Consider the following 22,166-nt stretch of genomic DNA (forward strand, 5'->3'; position numbering starts at 1 on the left):
AATAATATTAAGTGGAGGATGATCACCCGGGTGACTGCCTGCTAATTGCCCCACTGAGATTTAAAATGTTTGCTGAATTGGACAACGCTCCACATGTAAATTTCAGGAGTTCTTCTGTTTTGGTTTGCAACAAAATTAGTGTGCATCTGTGAAGTGAGGGAATCAGTTATGGGCAGAGGTAGTAAGAATGGTGGAACGGAGTCAGACACTGAAAATGACCACAATAACCATTTTGACAAATCACCACCTTCAACCAAAATAAAATGGACGCGTCTCAACTCACTACTCGAGAGTGCCCGAATGGGAAAAAAAAAAGTTTTTAGACAATCTTGGCTCTCCGCAAGAAGCGTGCAAGATGTTTTAAGTAATTTTGATTTGTCTGACATTTTTTTTTCCAATCGTTATTCTTCCCACCCTTGGTCTCAAGGAGTAACGGCGTTACCATGACAACCCAATCCATCTGGGAGGCTAGACAGCAAAGATTAGGGTAATGGAGGTTACGGAACTCCATTAATATTTATGAGCCCACAAGATACCAACGGGGAGCCAATAAGGATAGGGTTAAGGTCACCCTGGGTCATTAATATACACTTTGTGTATTAATATTCATAAGCAAAATATTACAGCTTGCCAGACAAGGGCGAACAAAGAGGAATGAGCATTCCTGATACATATTAACAGAACTGTCAAGGGACTGCTTCTTGCCTTTTCATGTTACTGGACAAAACACTCGATTCAACCGATTGAGAAAATGCAATTGTTCAAACGTTTCTTCACCTTTCACAGGCCCAGCGACTTGCTCTGTGTTTACAGGCAAAAGCAAAACAGTTGCCAGGAAACGAAGCCCTGGCAGCCAGTGGGGATCATTTGAGTTGGCTCATGATCGGGGCCTGAACGGTGCAACGTAGTCGTAAAAAGGTGAACAAAGTCACCACCCCATCACCCCCGGTATCTCCCTCGCCTACAGGGTCCTCCAGACCTGCAGATCAGTTTTGTGTCGCTTTGTTGACCTTCAGTTGCTTGAGAAAAGTTCTCATCAGATCCAATTCAAAGTTCCTTGTTCACAAAAGGATGGTCAATATGCTGCTCTGACTGAGGGGGGGAACGAAAACGTCCCAAAAGAAAACCAGTAATGCCATTGAGGATCATTGAACAGAGGTGACAGACAAGCATGAAACAGACACTCAAGGACAACGCTCCTTGCAAGTAGGCATTAAAGTCTCTATAACGTGGAAAATTAGGCTTTACATTATCTGGATTTTTGGGGCCAATCACGGCTCGACCAAAAAAAAATATACAATACAATTTTATATATAAAGCACATTTCACAACAGCTAAAACAAAGCAATTTACATGTAATTTAATGCAGCCATTACACAACAACACAAACAAAATAAAGCAGTAAATTAAAGCACAAATTAACGATATGAAAACATACACAATAAATCTAAAATAAACCGATTATCGATTCAATTGAGCCTAGCATTGACAGTTATTTTGACGCGATAATGCCGACATAAGCCGTTCTTTGCCTTGTTCATGGAGCTGTTCAAATTAAATAAAATGCGTATTGTATTTTTTTACGTTAATAAAATGTTTTTTTGTTTTTTTTAACCACATCACTCCCAAAACTGAAACAGATGATGACTTTGGCATTGGATGGTCGAAAATGCATAGGCGGAACTTCTGCCAACCAGTACTAAGACTTAACACAAGACACTGCTAAAAACAGACCCGCTTTCTGATCTGATCAAGTACATCATTGATCAGATTGGCACAGCCAACAATTACAGCCAATCACAGCATTTGCATAAAATGCCTCATCATCCAATATATAAACGAGCTTTAAAATTATGAAAATACCACGTGTACAACAAAAAATGGATGCCACTTCATGTAGCACCTTTCGTAAATTTACTTGCAACGAACGCAATCTATTTTGTTTTTGAAAAAAAATCTAGAATATTTGCTACAGAATAATGATTTTAAATTTAAACGAAGAAATAAATACTCTTCTGTTTTAATTGTATAATTCTTTAAACGTCACAACATCCCAACCCTGGCGAGCTATTTTTAGAAAAGACCCATGAGCTACTCAGGTTTTCCTTGGGGCTAATGCGCTGGCACCATGGTTTGTTATTTTTTTGAATAAGCACAATTCATTCATCCATCCATTAACTGAACCGCTTATCCTCACAAGGGTCGCCGGGCATGCTAGAGCCTATCCTAGCTGTCTTCGGGCAGTAGGCGGGGTACACCCGGACTGGTTGACAGTCAATCGTAGGGCACATAGAGACAAACAACCAATGACACACAGAACATGCAAACTCCACTGGGGAAAGTGGGTGCCCAGAATCTAACAAATTAACCAAAAGTCATCCTTGTGTCTCTTTCGTCAAACCTTCCTCAGTCCCCCTCCTCACCCTGCATGTGTAACTGCTCTCTGCTAGGAGAAAAAAGTGACTTGCCTCCAATTGACTTCAAAGAAGCGCCTCTTTTACTCAACTCTGCATGCAGACAATCATATTGTGCTTTCCTTAGAAGTCCCCTCAAATTAAAAAACAAAATTAAAAAAATAAATAATAATAAAAAGCTCATTACGAATGACAGACAATATTAGTGATTATTAAAAGAGTGTCTTGAAAACCATGGTAAACGGTTATCGGCCCATACTTAGACCACATGCTGGCTGTTACGTCAGACTTAATGCAAGCACTCCAAAGACCCGATTTCTTGGAGGAAGTCGAATGAAGCCACTTTTCCATATGTCTTATATCTGTATTATGATATTTTTGGCAACGGGGAACAATTTTGAAATAATATACAGTAGTTTTTCGATTACTTGACAATTAACTCTCAGTGTAACCACCCCCCAAAAAAAAAAAAATGTGAACAGAAGGATGGATCTAAAGGTTACCTTGCAAACTGAGTTATGCTGACCAGTACTGAAAGAAAGTCTAAGAGGAAAGTGCCAGTGTGAGTCATGCAGGGCAGGGCTCGACCCATTTCCATGTGACATGTGGAAAAGCAGCGAGGGCCACTAATGGCTGTAATGTGGTTAGCGGCAAATCACTAGATTGCTGACCCGAGGTGTCTCACGCTTTGTGGGGGAAGCTTACTCTTGAACCTCCAAGTGAGCTACGAGCCAAATACGCAGTCAACCTGGCTTTTTGAGACAACTCTTCCTGGCTTTCGCCTTGTGGTAGTCGATACACTCAAAAAAAGAACATATGGAATAGGTCACAATATCTGGAGCATGAAATAAGATTTTTTTTCAGGTTGCTAAAAACTATTCCGGGGCTTTGATGAACAGAACATACTGTACATGACAATGTAGTCATCAATTAACCTGGCGTGAAATATTAAGTAGAACTTATTACGTAGCTGCTGCGGTGGCGTGTCCGCTGCTTTCGAACCTCTGTACAGCCTTCAAAAAACATATACATGTTTTTTTTACAAATACAATTTAGTCTTTAATAAACATAATGTCTCTTTTGTACAAAACTGAGACAAAAACTTCCAAATGAAAGCAAAGACTCTCTTCTCTCATCACACACAAAAACAGTTTGTTTCAAGATTTTTTTTTTTAGTAATCATCAGTGGAACATGGCTTGGTTTCACTAACATCACCTATTTGGGAACATAAAAATTTGCAAAAAAGTTTTGGGCAAAAAGATCCATTTTATTCATAACAGTGACTTTCATGCTAATTTCACCCTTAGTGACGCCTCAAACATCGGAACTGTCCTTTTCTTCTCTTCAATACCAACAACAAAAATTTGATTTAAGCGCAAAATCTATTAACAAATTATCGCCAGTGTAAGGATTTTACATTTGACAGACTTGACAAACTACAAGCACCATATTTAGTTGCAATAGTGTTTAGTAGTGTGTGTGCGTGCAGGTGTTATGCTGTTGTGAAATGAAGTTGTATTGTATTGAATTGTGTGCGTGAATGTGAGTGAGGGTGTGAGCGTGTGTGTGTGTGTGTATGTACGTACAACATCTAATCTCTTAAGCACCTACATTTCAATAACCTCCATCATCATTTCTCTCTTTTGCGAAACTGTCGTAGATTTTACGTGACAAACAATTTGATCAATTTCGAGTGAATTTCCAAAGATCCACCATGTTCACGACGTTCCGCATTGTTTTGGTAAATGGAGACCCAAAGCTGACATCAGCTTGTCAAAGTTGATGTTTGTTTTTTGTCGTTTTTTTTTTGTTTTTTTTAACTTTCCAAACTCAATGATTAAATCTGAGCTGGCCAAGACTTTTCTCCTCCCATTCCCATAAGAAACACCGCCGCTGGCGCTCCTCATTAAGATTACCTTTGATGACATTTCACGTCAACAGTGTTCAAAGAGTTAAGGTCCTGGGTAATGCTGCAACGGACCACATAATACACCGGATGATGTATTCAGAGTCACGTATCAGATCGTTTATAAGATCGGCAATTTTTTTTTTTTTAAATGATAAACAAAACTTTGTCTTTATTTATTTTAGAACACTTGCCCATAAAAAAAAAAAAATCCACTCCGAATATTGCGATTTATGATTTAGGAACACAATTTAATGCAATATAAGGCAGGATAGATTCTTATTTGACACATGGTACGGTGTACAAACTAACAAGGTGTCCTGCCAGACATTTTGAGCTACATCTTAACCATTCCGCAGATCGCGCCCGGCCCAAACCGTGGTACTTGATCCGCACGAATTGCGGATCAAAGATGATGGTTGCACCACTGGACATGGGTGAGCTGGATTCTCGATCATCTAGAAAGGAAGCACGTTGTGGCATATGCCTTTTTTCATTTATGATACATTCAGTCGTGTCTGTACGCTAGCAAGTTAGCACACACAAACTCGTTACCGTGTGTGTTTCAGGAACACGGACACAATGTCCTTTTTGTTATCATATTGTAGCATCTAATATGGATTACGGAGGCTGTAGTCAATGAAATCACGTTTTTTTTTTTTTAAACTAACAAAAACTGTGCGTATGTCGTGTTTGACATCGAAGCAAAAAGATCGCGCACCCTATCGCAAATGGAGTGATGTATTCACGAACTGGGAAATTCCAGTACTCAAAGTAGCAAAACATAACATTTTTGCCACAAGCCCTCATTGGCACCACATAACAGCAAAACACATGATTAAGTTTGTTGCAAAATACTATGTTATAGTACAAACACAAAATAAAACAAAAATGTTCTACCTAATATTTAAGGATTTTTTTTTCTGTTGCATTGATTGTGTAGACCAATTTACGACTATTAAATTACCCATAAAGGTGAAATAAAACAAAAACTTAAAAACCAATACACATATTTATTTCACTTTTCTTTAGCACAGTGCATTTTCCTAAATTTACTATTGTGCTCTTTCATGACCTCTTACATTTGAGAAAGAAATTTGTTTTCAAGTTTTTCTTCTTGTATTCATTGCCAGTTTTGTAGTAATAGTGCCTCGCGTAATAGTTTTGGGTTCATTTTAAAATGCACAAAACAATTACAGCCAAAACTTTTAATATTGCCTTCAATTTAAACTGCACAATCATTTTTAAACATCTCAGAAATGCTGCTACAAGCTGCAAAGTTTAATAAAAGTTGAATGTTGCAGCATCTTATTAATTTGTACATACCTTAAAGAATTCAAGCTGCAAACTATTTATGATTGCTGTTGCAACAAATTATATCATCCGATAAGTAAACTAATCGGTAATACTGTTGGTGAGTAGTCGACGACCAAAATAATCGTTTGTGGCAGCCCTAGTATACACATGAAAGTCAAAGTTGTGACATGGACAAGGTTTTCATTTGGCACCAGCTCATCCCTGAGAACACACTACACAGCCACAGAGATGATTTAAAGTTGATCGCACATTCGCGACAGCTATAACTGCTTAGCCTGCAGTACGCCGGCCGGTCCCTCCACTGACAGAGTGGCGACGACAAGAGCCGCGGCAGCTAGCATCTGCCACAGAAAAGGGGAAGCATTTAGCGTTTTGTCGAGGCAAACAGCCTGCAGGGCGCACAGCAGTCTGGACGCGTTATCGCTCACGCGCACACATATGAGGGTTATTCAGCAGCACGACAGCCAGGAATGTTCTCGCCGGGTCACACGGACGTTATAAGTCTGGTGCATTGTAGACAAAGAGGGAGCCTTATCGAGTCAAAGTGCAAACGGCGGCTGCACAAATAGCGGGTCGGTAATATGGTAGACGTACTGCAGGCTGCGGAGTGCTGTGCCAGGGATGTGTTTGCTATATTAACCTTTCACGAGCCAAGCAACGGGGAGTCGAAGCCTGGAAATATAACTGAAACGGCCACATTCAGTATCAGAAACACCTTCTATTTGTGGATTTGACAGCACCATTTTGATTATTTGAGGTCAGTGGGTGTCATCAGTCAAGGCCATGGCCACAAAAACACAGCCTGTGACCGTGTTGCTGTTCCGAATAAATGGCACTACCTGGCAATTTTGTACCTTCGGAGGAAATAAGATATATACAAGGGGAATTCCTTAATGCAGAGACAAGTGTTTGAAATGATTCACGGTACACTTAGAGTACTTCACCCGTCACATTGTGTTGAAGGCTACTGTCCATAATATATTAGATACCATGTTTTTGGTTTTTCAGCATGGTCTCGTAAAATAAGTCAGTCATGAGTAACGGTAAAACAGCGCAGACAATTACAAGCAGTCAAACAAATGGAATTTGAGTGACTGCTTGTCAGGTCTAAAATTAGGAAGAGTAGTGAAATGGAGTGGACCAGTGAAGGCCATGGTTCATAACGGGACAAGGAGGCCGAGCAAGGATATTAAGTTGAGGTGTTCTGTTGAATATCGTATGTAATTTTTGTTTAGAATTAAATACAGGGCGGGCCATACGTTTCCATAAATAGGGTTTGTATACCTATGATACCAATAATACCTAGGATTGCTGAAACATGAAAAAGTATATCTCTAACTTCTGGCCTGCCTGTATTAAAACAACGATGGTTCCTGTAACGTGAAAATAAACATCTTCTAAATTTTACACGGTACAGACAAGAAGAGTGTTAAACCGCCCCCAAAAGATTGTCAATATCTAAAAAAAGTTGACAAAATCATTTTTCAGCTCTCAGACAGTGTGTGCTTGTCCAGTGAAGGTACTGAAACCACAACTCAATTTCCAATAAAATACGACCTGGAAAATGGATGTTACTCCATTTAGCGGTTTCCTTAAGCCAAGACATTCCAACACGTTTGAGCCATGAAAAAAAAAAAAAAACACACACTTGTGGCAGCTGAAGGCTTGGTCCACACGCCCTCCTTGCACTTCTGCTTTTCTCTGCATGTCAAACAACAAGGCACTCTAAGGTGGCCGTAGCATCAGACTACCTGATGGGAAGTTCCATTTTCAGGGCTCAGAGATAGATAAATAGCTAACTGCATATTGCAACTACGCTGAATAAACGCTGATGCGAATGCAGTCGCTTAGGTTCGGTAGTGGAGGTGGGGAAATCATATTTTAGCCACATTAACACTATACAGTATCGCTAAAATTAAGTACATAGGTGCAATCAAATACCAACACTTGGAACCTTGTGCCCCTCAATTGCATGTTCCCGTCAAGGCTTTTGTGCATGCACTGCATACACTGCAGTGGCCGCAAATAATGGAGCCATATCTGCCATCGAAGCCCAAGCACGACTTTATTTTCGGACAAATTTATTGCCGTTTTTATTTAACTCTAAGTAGCAAAATTGCCAAAACAACAACCGTTGCCGCAATGTTTGATGACGCTAATCCAACACAGTGATGTGAGTCGATGATGTTCCGCGCACTGTCCCAAAATATGCTATTTTTTGTTTGTTTGTAACCTGCGCTCTCTCGAACACTACGTGCACTTTTCACTTCTCCGTCTTTGAATGTGGTCAGCAATTATCTTCAATAATGTATATGTATTTGAAAACAAATCTCTGAAATCAACTCACGAGATCCTTAAAGTGATTTGAACCTCACTTTTTGCTGATCCCCTAGATTTCTCTCAAAACTCAAGGACAGCCTTTTTGATCCACAGTTCCTTTTCGCCATTCTGGCGAAAAAATAAATAAATAAAAAAACGCAGGAAGGCATGCTGCGTGAAATATGCCTGAGGTCAGGGGGTATCATCAGGACCGTTTCGCACTGTCTGTAAAATTGCATTGCATTCTTCTGCCTTTTTTCTTTGTCGCTGTTTTGTACAAGTGCAACACCATCAACCAGGCAATTTTCTGCCTTTAGAGGCATTGTATTTTGGGACCCCTAAAAGAGTGTGTGTGTAAAGTTTAATGCCAGACACTCAGGTTGTGTTGAAAGCAATTGTCCCAGACAAATTTGATGTACTTGGGATCCTATCACTCTAGTTTCAATAATATGCCGCTTCTGTGGGTTTTGGATAAAAAGGGACAAAAATTGTCATCTGGCGTGTCATATGCACTCAGCCTGCCGGAACGCCGAGTGAAGCGCAACGCGGTCTGCAAAACTCCCAAACACGATAAACTAGACTTGCCCCGGCACCAAAATGAAGATGTGCCAGTTTTTATACGGCGTGCACATGCCGCTGTCAATGAAAATAGTAGCCATTATGTTAGGTCATAAGCAGGCTCCATCTTGTGACTGTCATTACCAATGAAAGGACAAGTTCAAGTCAGGGGAAAAGGAGGGAAAAGAAAAGACTGGACTAAAGGTAGGTCGAGTTGGGGGGAGGTCAGCCACCACATGACTTGGGTTAGGCTGCTATGCTCCCACACCCACACACACACACACACATACTGTACTTAGTACATACACACATACACACGCACATTTATACACGCCCACAAAGCCATTCTGTCACTTAGCCAGGCATGAAAATTGGCCTCACTGACCTCGAGCCCTGAAGAGTGGAGAGGGAGGAGACGGGAAGGCAAAAGGGACGGATGGAAGGATGAAAAGGGGGAGGGCAGGAAAGAAGAGGAGGCCATTAGCCGATTAAGGGTGGACGGGGGAGAAGGGTGTGCATCAATACAGCGGCGATGTCAAAAGGAGAGAGATGTGTCCGTGAGTGAATACAGTAGAGACAAGACCTCGGCGGAGGGCAGCAAATGCTGACATCAGAAGTAGGGCTGCCACAAACATTTATTTTGCTAGTCGACTGATGACCAACAGTGGTCACGATTAGTCGACTAATCCGGTCACATGTAAATCGCCCCATTATCGCACCAGGAAGCTGCTGCTCTTATATGACCATCTGTAGCTTGCAGCTACAATTCTTTAAGAAATGTACACATGAATAATAAAGACAATTAAGATGATAATACATTCAATTTGTATTCAACTTTGCAGCTTGTTGCAGCATTCCTGACATGTTTATAAATGATGGCAGCGACTGAAACTGAAGGTGGTACAGTGGCCTTGACAAATTTACTTGTAAATGTTTAGTGCAGGGGCACGGTGGTCATTTGGTTTGCACGATGGCCTCACAGTGCAGAGGTCGTGGGTTAGATTCTGGCTCCAGCCTTCCTGTGTGGAGTTTGCGTGTTCTCCCCGTGCCTAAGTGGGTTTCCTGCGGGTACTCCGGTTCCCTCCCACATTCCAACATGCATGGTAGGGTAATTGGATACTCTAAATTGCCCTTAGGTATGAGTGTGAGCGAGGATGGTTGTTCGTCTCTGTGTGCCCTGCGATTGGCTGGCAACCAGTTCAGGGTCTTCCCCGCCTACTGCCCAAAGATAGTTGGAATTAGGCTCCAGCACTCCGCGACCCGTGTGAGGAGAAGCGGTTCAGATAATGGATGGATGGATGTTTAGTGCATTTTAAAATGGAACCAAAACTATACTCTATGCAGACTTGCACAACACAATGAAACTATCTATAAATACAACTACTCGTAAACAAATTTCACTCTTAATGGGCATCAAGCATTTTAACTGTAGAAGGAAGTGAAAATTCAGAAAATGCACTGTGCTAAAGTCAACTAAAATAAACACTTTGTATTGGTTTTTAACTCTATTTAAATTAAACCGTTATCCAGAACGTTTTGTTTTGCTCCTCAAATTTGCATAATTTAATCTACATATTCAAAATATAGTATGCACCTGGATTGGAAAAAAAACATCAAAGATTAGGAGGAACATAATTTTTTCGCACTGTAAATTAGTATATTCTAAAGACCAAGGTATTTTATTGTTATGTGTTTCCATTAAGGGCTTGTGGCAAATTGCTCAAGTTTTATTTTGAGTGCTGAGATTTCAGAGTTCATAAACACAACACTTGGCACATGGTTGGGACTCGTGAGTGACCAGGACAGAGCACATGTGTTCTTGCTGTTGGATGTCTAAAGTGGCCATACACAAACAGTGTTTTGGTTTTTAATAAATGTGAATTTGCTGACTAATGCCGCCATAATGCAGAGTAGACACTACAATTAGTGTACCACAACAGGACATGTGTGCGGTGTTCCATCAGACGCACACGATAGCCCGTGTCTGCTAACTTCAGCTAGCTTCCAGAAACATCGCTCCCAATGCAAAAACATGAAATCAGGCATTAGCTGCAACATGCTTCCGTTTTAGATGTACTATGTTGGTAACGCTAACATGGGCCTAACTCAATTACGGTACCCACAATGTTTGTGTTTTTACATCACGGATGACCTGGATTACCACTACTGCACATGTGCGGTGCAGACAGGCATACAGCCAACGTGAGAAGCGGAAGTCGAGGCATTTTTGAGAGAAAAAGCACCAAATATATAAATAAATGACGCATCCACTATTAAAATTAATTGTTGACGATTATGATCGGCAACGTCATCGCAATGAGTTGGCTAATCTTGAGAGCCCTAAAATCTCAGATTTTTTCAAACAAAACTATATTTACGATTTTTTTTTAATAAAACAAATTTAAAAAATTACAGAAAAGACAAAGCCACTTTTGCTTTTACTTTATCAAAAGTACAATTTTCACTTTCACAGTTAAAGTGCAAAATGTTTGTCTTATGAAAAAGGTCCCTGGAACTCTTTTTTTTTATTTTAGTAAAATTGACAAAATTCTGAATAACGTTTGTTTCTTATTTTATCAAACACTTTATATGAATACATCAAGGTTCGTACACCTTTTCCACGGTCAAATTCAAGCACTTTATAAGGATTTTCTAGTTTTTCCAGTACCCTACAAAAACAGTCTGAATGAATCCATAATAATGTTACTTGAGGTGACCAAAAGTCCTCCAAAAGACAAGACGAGATAGAAAGTCATCATGATGAGATTTGAAGCCATCATGATGAGTTTAACTCATTCGCTGCCAACAATTTCCAGAGCAGCGACCTTCACTTTGCCAGCCATTTCGAAGGATTTTCACTGATCGTTCATTAGCAATTTAGCCGACATTCTCAGACCGGAACGCGTGAACGTCTGACGTCATCATGACAAAGAAGTTCGATGTCAAACGTATATTAAATATTTATAAACTCATCAATAATATTTGCACTGCTTTGCACCACAGAGCACTGATTACTACACAATAATAGGTCTGAAAATTTTGTTTTAATCAATTTAGCTTTGTTAAGGGACAATATTTTATTGACGTCATGAGACATTTCATATACGCAATTACACATATACAAAATTTTACTTGACGGCAAGAAGTTTTTAAAAACTTGAGAAAGAACTGCCTCCCTCTTCGGGATGGAGGTGTCTTTCAGTTGTCACGTCAGGATCACGTTTGACTTGACTCTTTACCACAGCTCGTCCACAAACGAAATTTTTCCTTTTTCTCTTTGATTGCGGTCTTTATCAAGGAGGACGACAATTTTGGCTTCAGCGCTTCACTATACTCCGCTCGAGGGTCAGCCATTTGTAATTCTTGGGCTCCCACTCTACTCACCTTTGTCCTCCTTTAGTGTTTTTCGTGTTGGGTGAGGAGTCATCCACTGTGGTGCTGCCATCCAATGGTGGGGAAGAAAATTACCTCCAACCTTGAAAACGTCAGAGCCGATAACCCAGACTTTTTCCGACCCATCCCATGAAAAAAAAAAAGTTCCACAAATTCATTCATCAATGAATATTTTAAGCAGTTTAAATTTATATGAAATTGCTTTTTGATGAATCTTAACATACCTAATGACTCATCAAATGGTAGTTCCAACCTCAACAATTGACAACCGAATAAGAAAAACGGGCAGTATGTGTGATTACCACAGTTCTGCTGCGACCCAAAGCAGCATCATGCACAAGCTCGATGAGTTGAATCCGTGAAGAGTCGCACCAAATGCAGTCAATGACTAAGATTATCAGATGTTATTTAGTGCAGTTTTAAAGTCAAGATGTTTTCGTGGAATATTTTCCAACGGCCCGAGGAGTCACATGTAATTCAATACTTTTGTTAATGGCTTGTGAGCGACTAAATGGTCACTGTATTAGATGTACTTTACTAATAATATTTTAACGAGGATGAATTATCAATTTATTATTAATTCAGAAGAAATGTTGTGTTTCGATCAATTCGGATCTACATAAAATAAGATGTTGGCTACAATCGCCGTCAAATTAAATATCACCAAAATGCCAAATAGCATGTTGCTATAATTGAAAACAATCAAATGGTATTTTTTTTTCCAAACTATTTCGGGTGTCTCAGACACATGAACAACAAATGTTATGTATGAAAGAGTTGCGCTGCAATACAAATGACCGGGTTCCAGTGTGTCCATATTTGGAAATGCTGCCGTAGCACCTACCAGGAAGCAAAAGCAGACATTTTGTCACGAGTTAGACCGCACCTCAACGAGATGTATTTTTTTTTTATTGTCGCAAAAGATAGCCCTGACTTTGATTTTGAGAAGGACAGGAGCAGCAAAGATGACGTTGCTTGTAAAATAAGCCTGCCAAAATAACACTAAATCAGTCCACCTGCTCCTCTTTAATTGAAGGCCGTGCTCTGATGCGACCGCTCTCGGATAGAATGTTTTCCAATTTGAGGCGCTTGCCGCCAAAGCAAAAGTCCTTGTCCGCTGAGCAACGCTCCACTCCGTGATCCCCACCACTCACCACACACAAAACGACTGGGTTTGCGCCCGGCTAAATGCAGTGTGAAAAGGACTTTACGCTTGTGAATGAAGCATTTTGGCTGCAGTCGTGAGAGATGCAATGCACGAAGAGAGAAATGCCAACTTTTCACAAACGTATACATTCTGTCACGTCAAGAAACGGCAAAACCAACATTTTGTAATCTGTTTTCAGCCTGCTAAGAATGCACTCGCTCCAAAAATGCACAGACTATTTCATGCACGGCAGGTGAACACTTAACACCAGCGGTGAGTCATATTTACACCTTTTTTTTCTTCTTTTTTTTTGGCCTGACACCATTACAGAAGCTCAAAGAGTGAAATATTAGTCAAAATGAATGCAGGTTTGCATAACTAGGAAGATGAATCATATCGGGGCAATGATGTAAATTAGTCCCTGACCCTCTTTAACAGCTTTTCTTATTTGAATGTCTGGCTGCACGCACAAAATGGAGGAATTGCGCAATTGTACTACAACTGTTGGGGACACATTGTGCATATACAAGTAGAACACCCGCCTTTTTTCTTTTTTTATTTTTTATTTACAAACATGAATGCTGCCTCACACTTGCTCTCCTTGCCAAGCTGTGCTGTATAAAACCTTGATTGCCCCCCCCCCCTCTGAAAAGATGCACAGGTTAAATTACAATTACTCTACATCCTAACACAGCCGCTCAGACTTTTTGACATTGCGCACCCTGCTCAACATCCATTGGAGCACCGATTATCACCCAAACACACCCTGGGGAGATAATGTGTGTAAATGTGTAATTATTAGAACAGAGGGCCATTCCAGTTTGGAAATCATTGTTTGTAAGCCATGCTACTCTTTCAACATCTCAATGAAGTTGGCAAACCCCCTGTTCCACATACAAACTCTCGGGAAATGATGTGAGAGAATGTGTAATAATTACACCCACCAGACCGACTGTCCACTTGATGCTGTCCTGTTGGTTTGTCCGCATCGACTGCACTCATCCCGCGGGGAAGAAAAAAAAATTCACGTCTAATTATTATATCAGACCACCAATCCATTTTGATGCACCTCTCTGAAGGGCACTTGTGCACCCCCATTTTGGGAATCCTTGTTTTTTCAAGCAACACACTTCTTCAATATCCTCTGAATGTTGACGGGTGGGTGCTTGTGCACCTCACAGTTTGGGACACCCGATCCTAACTGGATGATTTAACGTGGTTACTTGATGTATATTCAGGTACTGTAAGTCTTTAATTCCCCTCCATTATTTTAGGCCTGTTGACTCTGTGACACATCTCTGGCTATATAAGTAAGCGCGTGGTGCGTTTTTGTTCTCCCCGTAATGTGTGATGCCAAAAAATGGAGGAGAAAAATAAACGGTAGCGGGTGAAGTGCACTTCATCTGCAATGAGAAATTTCAGAGCGCTGGCCGGGTTCCCTTTTACAGGGTTTTATGGGGGGTTCTCGGTCCTCTCATTCCCCTCCAAGAACACGTCTCCTTCCTGTTTCACCTCTGGCACAACGCCCGACGGCGCCACAGACCTCAGAGGCCAAAGCCAAAAATACACACATGGTAATTTGTGATACATTTCAATATAAGTCAACAACCAATGTACTGTACTATATATAGACTATACCATATATCCTCAAAGTTGAGCGTGTCCTCTCACCTCAAATTACAAACTAAAAGATGCACTTTTTGGGTCAATGATGTTTAAGTGCCAAGTATAAAATAAGTTAAAATAACTGTACTCCTAAATTTCTGGTTTAATTCAGACGAGTATGGCCTTCAGGACATTACGAGTTAGAGGTTAGGTTGTCGTTGTTGGAAACTGGTGCATGTACTCTATCAAAATGTCATGCTATATTGTATATTTTGGGAGTGATCCAAAAGGTGATTGAGGTTGTTTTTGTTGGATCTATTAGTAGCAGCCTCAAAGAGGCATCTGATTCCGAATGGTAAACCTTAGGGGCATTGCACTGGACAGCAGGGGGTTACTAAGTCCGGCCCTCCAGAGCCCCTACCATGGTTGTTGCTTCCAACACACCTGATTCAAATGATCAGGATCGTAAATCAAGTTTCTGCCGGGCTTGCATAAGAGCTGATCATTTGAATCAGGTGTGTTGGAGGAGGGAAACATCTAACACATGCAGGATAGGGGCCCTCAAGGAACAAAGTTGCTGACCCCTGCTGTAAAGGTTATGCTGAATTTGGTCCACATGTTATTTGACAATAATTGAAGTTACCTTAAAAATCACTAGGGATGCTTTTGTGCCTGTTTGGCTTGACGTTGTTTCAAGATGAGACCTACAAATAGGAAGCTCCAAGTGGGATATTTTGCGACTTTCCCCCCAGTTAGCTGCTACGGGAAATGGTGACATTAAAAAGCGCGAGAGAGCTATAGTAAAGGATTCTCAACTAAGCCATCCTGATCCACGGTGTGCCAATTAATAGAATTACCTTCCTCCTCAGGAGGACTGTTAGTCATTTGCCGAGATTCGGTGGCCGCCAGTGGAGCGTCGCTCCCACCATATTGTCCAGCAAGCGCTAATAAGGCAGTCCTGACCGCCGGGCGCACTCATTAGCATAGCCTGCAGCCGTAGCAACCCCTGCCAGGGCCCAGCCGGACACTTAATTACTGCCACAGCTCCTTCTTCACGACATCCATACTCGCTGCCTTCCTTCCTGCGTTCTCACCCCCTTGCCCTGACCTTCTTAACCCACCCGCAAGAAAGACACCACTACGGGGAAGATGTGTGGTGAAGCATTTTTTCGATGTGAGGGTTTTAGTTAAGTATCTGCTTGCGGTCAAGGGTGAGGAACCTAAGGCCTGTGGGCCACAATCAGGCCCACCTTGAAATCCTTGAAAAAAATAAAACAAACGTATATTGCTTTTTGCTTGTTGCGTGCGCCATTTTAGTTCACTGACGGTGGCCAAACTTGAATGTGAAAGGTGATCATGTTCATGTACTAATAGGTGTGCACAGCCTCTTTCGGGTTCAAGGAGACGTGGCTTAAGAAGCATGGGAAAAGATCGCCAACAACGAGGGATGTAACGATTCATTCAAGCCTTTCACTTGATTTTGCTTCTCTAGTACGCATAATATAATCTACACATACAAAATGCGCCATGTACCTGAAGACCATTGACGATTCCGACACCAAGATAATACATAAATAATATTTAAAAATAAAAACATTGTAATATAAATATTTCTGTACAGTGTATCCATTTCCAACTGGAATAGGCTTTTAGCGACGAGCGCAGAATGTCCCATTTTTGCCGTTATGGTGATTTACAAACAATACATGGAGGCCTCAAACACTCCCACCTACCACCCTCCTACTCACTCTCACTTCTCTAGCGCATTGACACACACATACGGACATTAACGCACAAACACACACAATCGCCTCTGTGAGCAGCTTCGGCATGCCAAAAAACTACACAGCAGGGTGATGGCCTGTTCTTTTCACACTTTTTTTTGCTCAAAGAATTGCAGCCTGTCTTCTTGAGATTGCCACTTTGATACCCGTGTCTGCTGTGAATGAATTAAGATGCGTTTATCAGCAGCGCCGTCCGAGTCCTGTAATTTTTCAGAGTCGTCACAAGATACAAAGTAGGTGCAGTGTGGCGCGCCAATTATGTTGAGGTGAAGAAGGGGGTGCGTGGCCAAAAAAGGTTTGGGTAAAGGCCGTTCTACGAAAAACACTCAACAATGTTTGTTTTGATTTTTCCGACCGTTGAGGCGTTAAGGACCTCTGCTGGGGTGTTGAAGGGGCTGTGTGGCATCAAAAGTCGAGGAAAGGCTGTTGGGTTGAGACAGGAATAAGGGTGTGCTAACTCTGTAAGGGTGTTGAACAGGGTACACAGCTTAAAACGTATGTTCTATAACCAAAGTATTTGTTTAGTGTTTGGAGGGCTGAGAGCTGTCAGGGATCAATTGTGTTTACTCAAGGTGTTAAAAGGGGTATAAAAAAAAATTGCCAAAGAGGGTTTGCTCTGATTATTTTAAAATCTGCCAACTCAACTTCATCTCAACTGTAGTTTTTATAGATGAAAACGAAAACATCTAGTTTTTACTCGGCCGTTTTCGAATGAACGCACCCCCAAAGCTTGTCTCACAGCATCCTCCGCAATGAGTAGATGAGCCAAGAGGATGAGCGAGGGGGTTGGTTTTGGGTGAAATGAGCACCTTTTGTTCAGCGCCCGCTATTGGTTTGACATTTGTTTGGCCAGGGCGCCACTGACGGACGATGAGAACACTAATCAGGATTTGTCCTGGTCGCTACTCCCACTAGCACTCCTCTGCCGAAAAAGGCAAGTGAGAAAGAGAGAAAAGCTAACCGCTAATTTACATGCAGGTCCAGGGAGGATGAGGGCAGAGGGAGGAGGTGTTATTCTTTTTCCAATCTTCATTTTAAACCAGGATAGCGGATGGGAATGAGAGGGATTGTCGGCCACATGTTGTTACATCGATACCTGCCTCGCTTTTCCTATATGGAGAGACATGGGCAACTACACGTTTGTTTACTCGCTGCAAACGCGGCTCCCCATCGCTTGGCGTAGACAGGTTGCGACCCGAGGCTGTTGCATTCAAAGCCATCCTTCACTCGCCCGAGTAGGCTCGGTGGCATAATGATCGCTATGACAACCGTCACTTAGAGCTGCGGGTAGGTGGAGGAGACGTGTCAGCTTCTTGTCTCAGTGCTGATGATCTCATTTCTGGCTGCCGGATACGACAAGGTCAAAGCACTGAAAGTGTGGAGAGAGTGGATGCCCGCGACATGCCCGGGATGCAACAGAGTTTTCAAACAATTACATGGTCCTGGTAATAAGGTGACAAGAACAGAATGTAGTGGTGCACCACATTTGTCCGTGTGCTTTAAAAGTTTAGGAAAGACTATTCTACGGTTTTACATCAACGTAAGCGAATACTAAAGAGTCATTTTTATTTTTTTATCTGTTTGGGCGGGTTGGTGATAGACTGAGTATAGGCCAGGCCGATTATTGGAGCTCATATTGACATGGTGACACATATCAGCATCTGCCATTTTTAATCCGCTGCCTAAAAATAGATCATCTTAAAACTGGGTAGACCTCAAGGAATTCATTTTTCTTAATTTATTTTAAAGTTCTCATTTAATTAACTTGATAAGACATGCGGTTAAGCCTGTGCGCCTCCTGTACTTTTTGTTAAGATTTTCAAACAAAAATAAAAAAATCGCTGTTGTTCAACGTCGTCATGGTATTGTAAGGGCTGCATTGCTTAAAAAGCTGCTCTACTTGGTAAAAATGAATGTTGTTACAATATACAAGTACAGAATGTTCTTTGTAGAAGAGGGTTTGTCTAGATCGCGGGTGCCCAATTTCTGCCCTCATGAGCCCTGTTTTGAATGTTTCCCTCCTCCTACAAACCTGATTTACCTCTCCTTCACCTCATCAGCCAGCTTTGCAGAAACCTGCTAACGATCCTGATCATTTCAATCAGGTGTGTTGGTGGAGGGAAACGTCAAGAAAAAAAAATAACTGCAAACAAATTAAGAATATTAAAAGGGGGCAAATACTTTGTAACTTTTTCATAATTCACTTCACTTTCAAAACACTCTACTACTCACATCACTAGATCCCTGCATTTTTCCCTCTGCATTTCCCGCCTCGCAATGAACCTCCTGCCTCGTCGACGGCGGCTTTCTGGGGTGGCGCCACCTAAATGATTTTAAACTCTTCGGATTTTTTTCCAGCGGCCAAACAATTTTTAGAGGTGATACAGTGTTTGACCGAAGAGCTATTAACACATCGATTTAAAAAAAAAAAAAAAAAAAAAATCTCCATGCACTGTCCCCGTTTAACTGCATTACACAGGCAGCTGTGAGCAGGCCTGGTTAAAAGACATTAGCCCCATGGCTTCCTCTTGACTGCAATGTGAAAACACACTTAGAGGAAGGAGAGAGCTGAGGGTGGTGCTGGTGCTGCTTTAGCCTGGATAGTGCATTAAAGGCTAAATAGAGGCAGCCTGCGCATGAGATGCCTCCCGCACTCGTCTACCCACACAGGAAGTGAGGTCACAGCTCAGTGCCGTGCCAAGCAGAATGCGTTCGTCTGGCAAGGGGGATGAGGGGGCAAAGATCATCGTGTTGGCCGGCAGCCATTTTAAGGAGCTTGCAAATATATATCCATATGCTGATTACCACTACTTAAGGCTTGTATTTTCTCACTACAGTAAAGAGATGTTGATTAACTGCACATCCTTGGTTTTAAGTCACAATATAATGTACTGTAGTTGGTAGCCTGCTGCTGTGGCATCACAAAAAAAGCTAAGGAAAAAACAAACCACATGTGGCGTTTTGATGCTTACTGAGCTGAGGACTTGATAGGATAATGCACAGCTAAACCTTTTCCAATTCTGCAGTTGTTTTTAGTTCCTGTTCGATGGTTGTCATCACACTTTTCCCATTTACCATCATTTTCAAAAGGCCAAGGAAAAAGTTAACTGCATTGAGAGTAAATCGACAATCTCTGAGCTGAGGTCGCCCAAGAGTTGCAGACATCAAGCATGGTGGTTCATGTCATTAATCATGAAGATCTCAGCTACTTACTAATTATGTTAGCATCGGCTTGTTAAAACCAATTTGTCGGCGTAATCTATTCGTAAAAATGCATTGCTCATATTGAACTTTCCAATGTCACAGAAAGTTTAATTTGCTCTTTTATAGCAAATCACACGCACCGTCTTTTCCCCATCAGTGGCACCCACAAAAAAAGAGAAAAGAAACGCAAATAGGACGCAAAGATGCTTTGTGAACCAAAGTCTTACGAGATTTGCAGTTGCACTAATTACATGACAACATCCATGATGAGACTTTATATGACTTGAGATGTGTTTTTCTCGCCTTTCTGTATGTGAAATTGTCCCGCTTTTAGAGCATTCCGCTGCGGAGGCTCCATGGTGTGCTAAAGTGTCTGTGACGTGGAGCCACGCGCCATGTACAATAAATGCAAAAACTTAATTAAAGTTGAAACAGGTGCAACAATTTGATCCACAATCTTTCCAATTTCACACGCCGGTTAGGCAATGCTGCGCATGTTCAGCATTGATCAAATGGCCACTCGCTACTCTCAGATGATTTAAGTAGTATTTTTTTTTTTTTTATTTCCCCTACAAAGTCATTTTGCGGCTTTCTAGGAGTGAAACGTGAGCATCCAGCGATAAATCACCGCGCTGTTTAGAGCGGGCGTCTGGCACAGAACACCACCTCCTCCACTTCCTCCTCCTCCTCTCATGCTCTCCATCGCTCATGCCTGTTAAAGGCTTGTCCTGCAGGGCCTGGATGCACTTGTGTGGTACAACAACAACAGAGAAACCGCCCAAAGCTCTTAGCGGCTCTTCCTCTCCACTTGGTCTCTCCCACCCTCCCTCCATCTATCCATCTAACGCGCACTCTCTCCGCCACCAGCAGCTTGCTCTATCGCTCTGTCTTTCCCAGCTGCACCGGCGAGCTGTTCCGTGTGAAACGCTGCCAGCTTAAAGCCTCGCTACTCCTGCGAGATTGCCGCTGCTCGCCAAAAAGGGCTGCTCTGCGAGCTGTAGATCTCCGTGTTGCGACTTGTCAACACAGGGGGGGTTGAGAAAATCGTTAGCGGGACTCGGGCACTTCCATACCATGCAGAGAGAGGAAGGTGGGTGGGAGGGTTGGCGGGTGTTCTGATTGATATCAGAAAGGCAGGGACATTAGGAAAATATTAACATTACAAAAGTGTTTTTTTTTTTCTTAATAAGATCCATGTCGCAACTAAAATGTTTATGGCAGCAGGTTGAACCTATCTACATAATTTCTGGTCAATAAATAACACAGAAGGCACAGACGGTACAAAAACTCTTGCAGTCACTGTATAAATGGAACTGACACGAACATAGTGCTGCAATTTTATGGTATTTTGTGTGATACAGGTTTGAATAATGTAAAAAACTGTGTGACGGTGAATCTGGTACTACTACAATAAAAGATATTTTGATATGCATCTCAATACATGGGGTGCGATACGATTAAAGGACGACTTGATTTTAAAACGTGAACAATTCGATTCAGTGGATTACATCATGGTATGGCTCATTTCGAGAAGGTTGTCAATTTATATACAGTAGTACATATGAAAAGACTCATCAGTACTGTAAATGTGGAATTTCCTTCAAAAGGTACCACACGCCAAAAAAAGACTATTCAATACATTTATCGATATATTTAAAAGTGGAACGATTCGTTTCAGTCTGATTTGACACACTTGCATCTTATACATCAAAACGGATTTTATGATTCAAGCCAACAAGTCCAACACCAACTTAATATCTCTTTATAAAACCATGATCAAGTTGCAATTATAAAAAACCCCATCAATAGTTGACAAACACAATAAAGCAGCACTTATATCTGGAGCAGTTCAGAATAAATCATTTTGGAACAACATGGCAAAAAAATAATAAAAACTTGAATCAGATATATCACAGGAACCAGAGATGCTAATTATTAAACACATAAATGTGTGCAGATCGCTGCAGACATGTTCGTACGTTAAAGTCAGCTATAATCAGTTTGGACTAACCAATTAGTCGTCACAGCACACCACAATGCACAAACTGATTAATTCTATTTCATGATTTTATTACTCTACATTTTAATAAAGTACAATATTATAGAGCACTATTTTTCCATATTAGAACAACAAACAGAAATGTTGAGGGTTTTTTTGGGGGGGGCGCGGCTGAAAGAGAAAATGGCATTTCCATTCATCTCAATGAGGAGTGATGATTTGATATGCAGGGAAGTAGAGATGCTTTGAGTTACAACTGTGGTCACAGAATAAATTAAACTCTTATTTCATGGCACCACTGGAGTTGTTAAGTCAAAGTTATCCACAATTTTCATTGACATTTACTGCTTTTTCTATCTAAGCTCAACCGCTCAACTGCTGCTATGGAGCTCAGGTGCACACTCGTTAGGCTGATGTTAAAGTCAGGAAGTTGGAAGCCTGCACTTATTAAGTCAGTTGGCAACTTTTATGCACTGTTGCCTTTGCAACCTTGCGCTGCAGCTTCTTTTTTGTGGCTCT

General features: G+C 41.4%; 1 protein-coding gene across 3 annotated transcripts in view; it reads right to left on the reverse strand.

Annotated features, from left to right (window-relative positions):
* Positions 1-22,166, reverse strand: part of znf827 (zinc finger protein 827) — an 85,362-nt gene that overhangs the window by 50,625 nt on the left and 12,571 nt on the right. The gene's annotated exons all lie outside the window — the stretch shown is intronic.

Source organism: Idiotropiscis lumnitzeri, chromosome 8 (genome assembly GCF_059441095.1).
Source record: "Idiotropiscis lumnitzeri isolate Australia: NSW breed Sydney's pygmy pipehorse chromosome 8, RoL_Ilum_1.0, whole genome shotgun sequence".
Lineage (NCBI taxonomy): Eukaryota > Metazoa > Chordata > Actinopteri > Syngnathiformes > Syngnathidae > Idiotropiscis > Idiotropiscis lumnitzeri.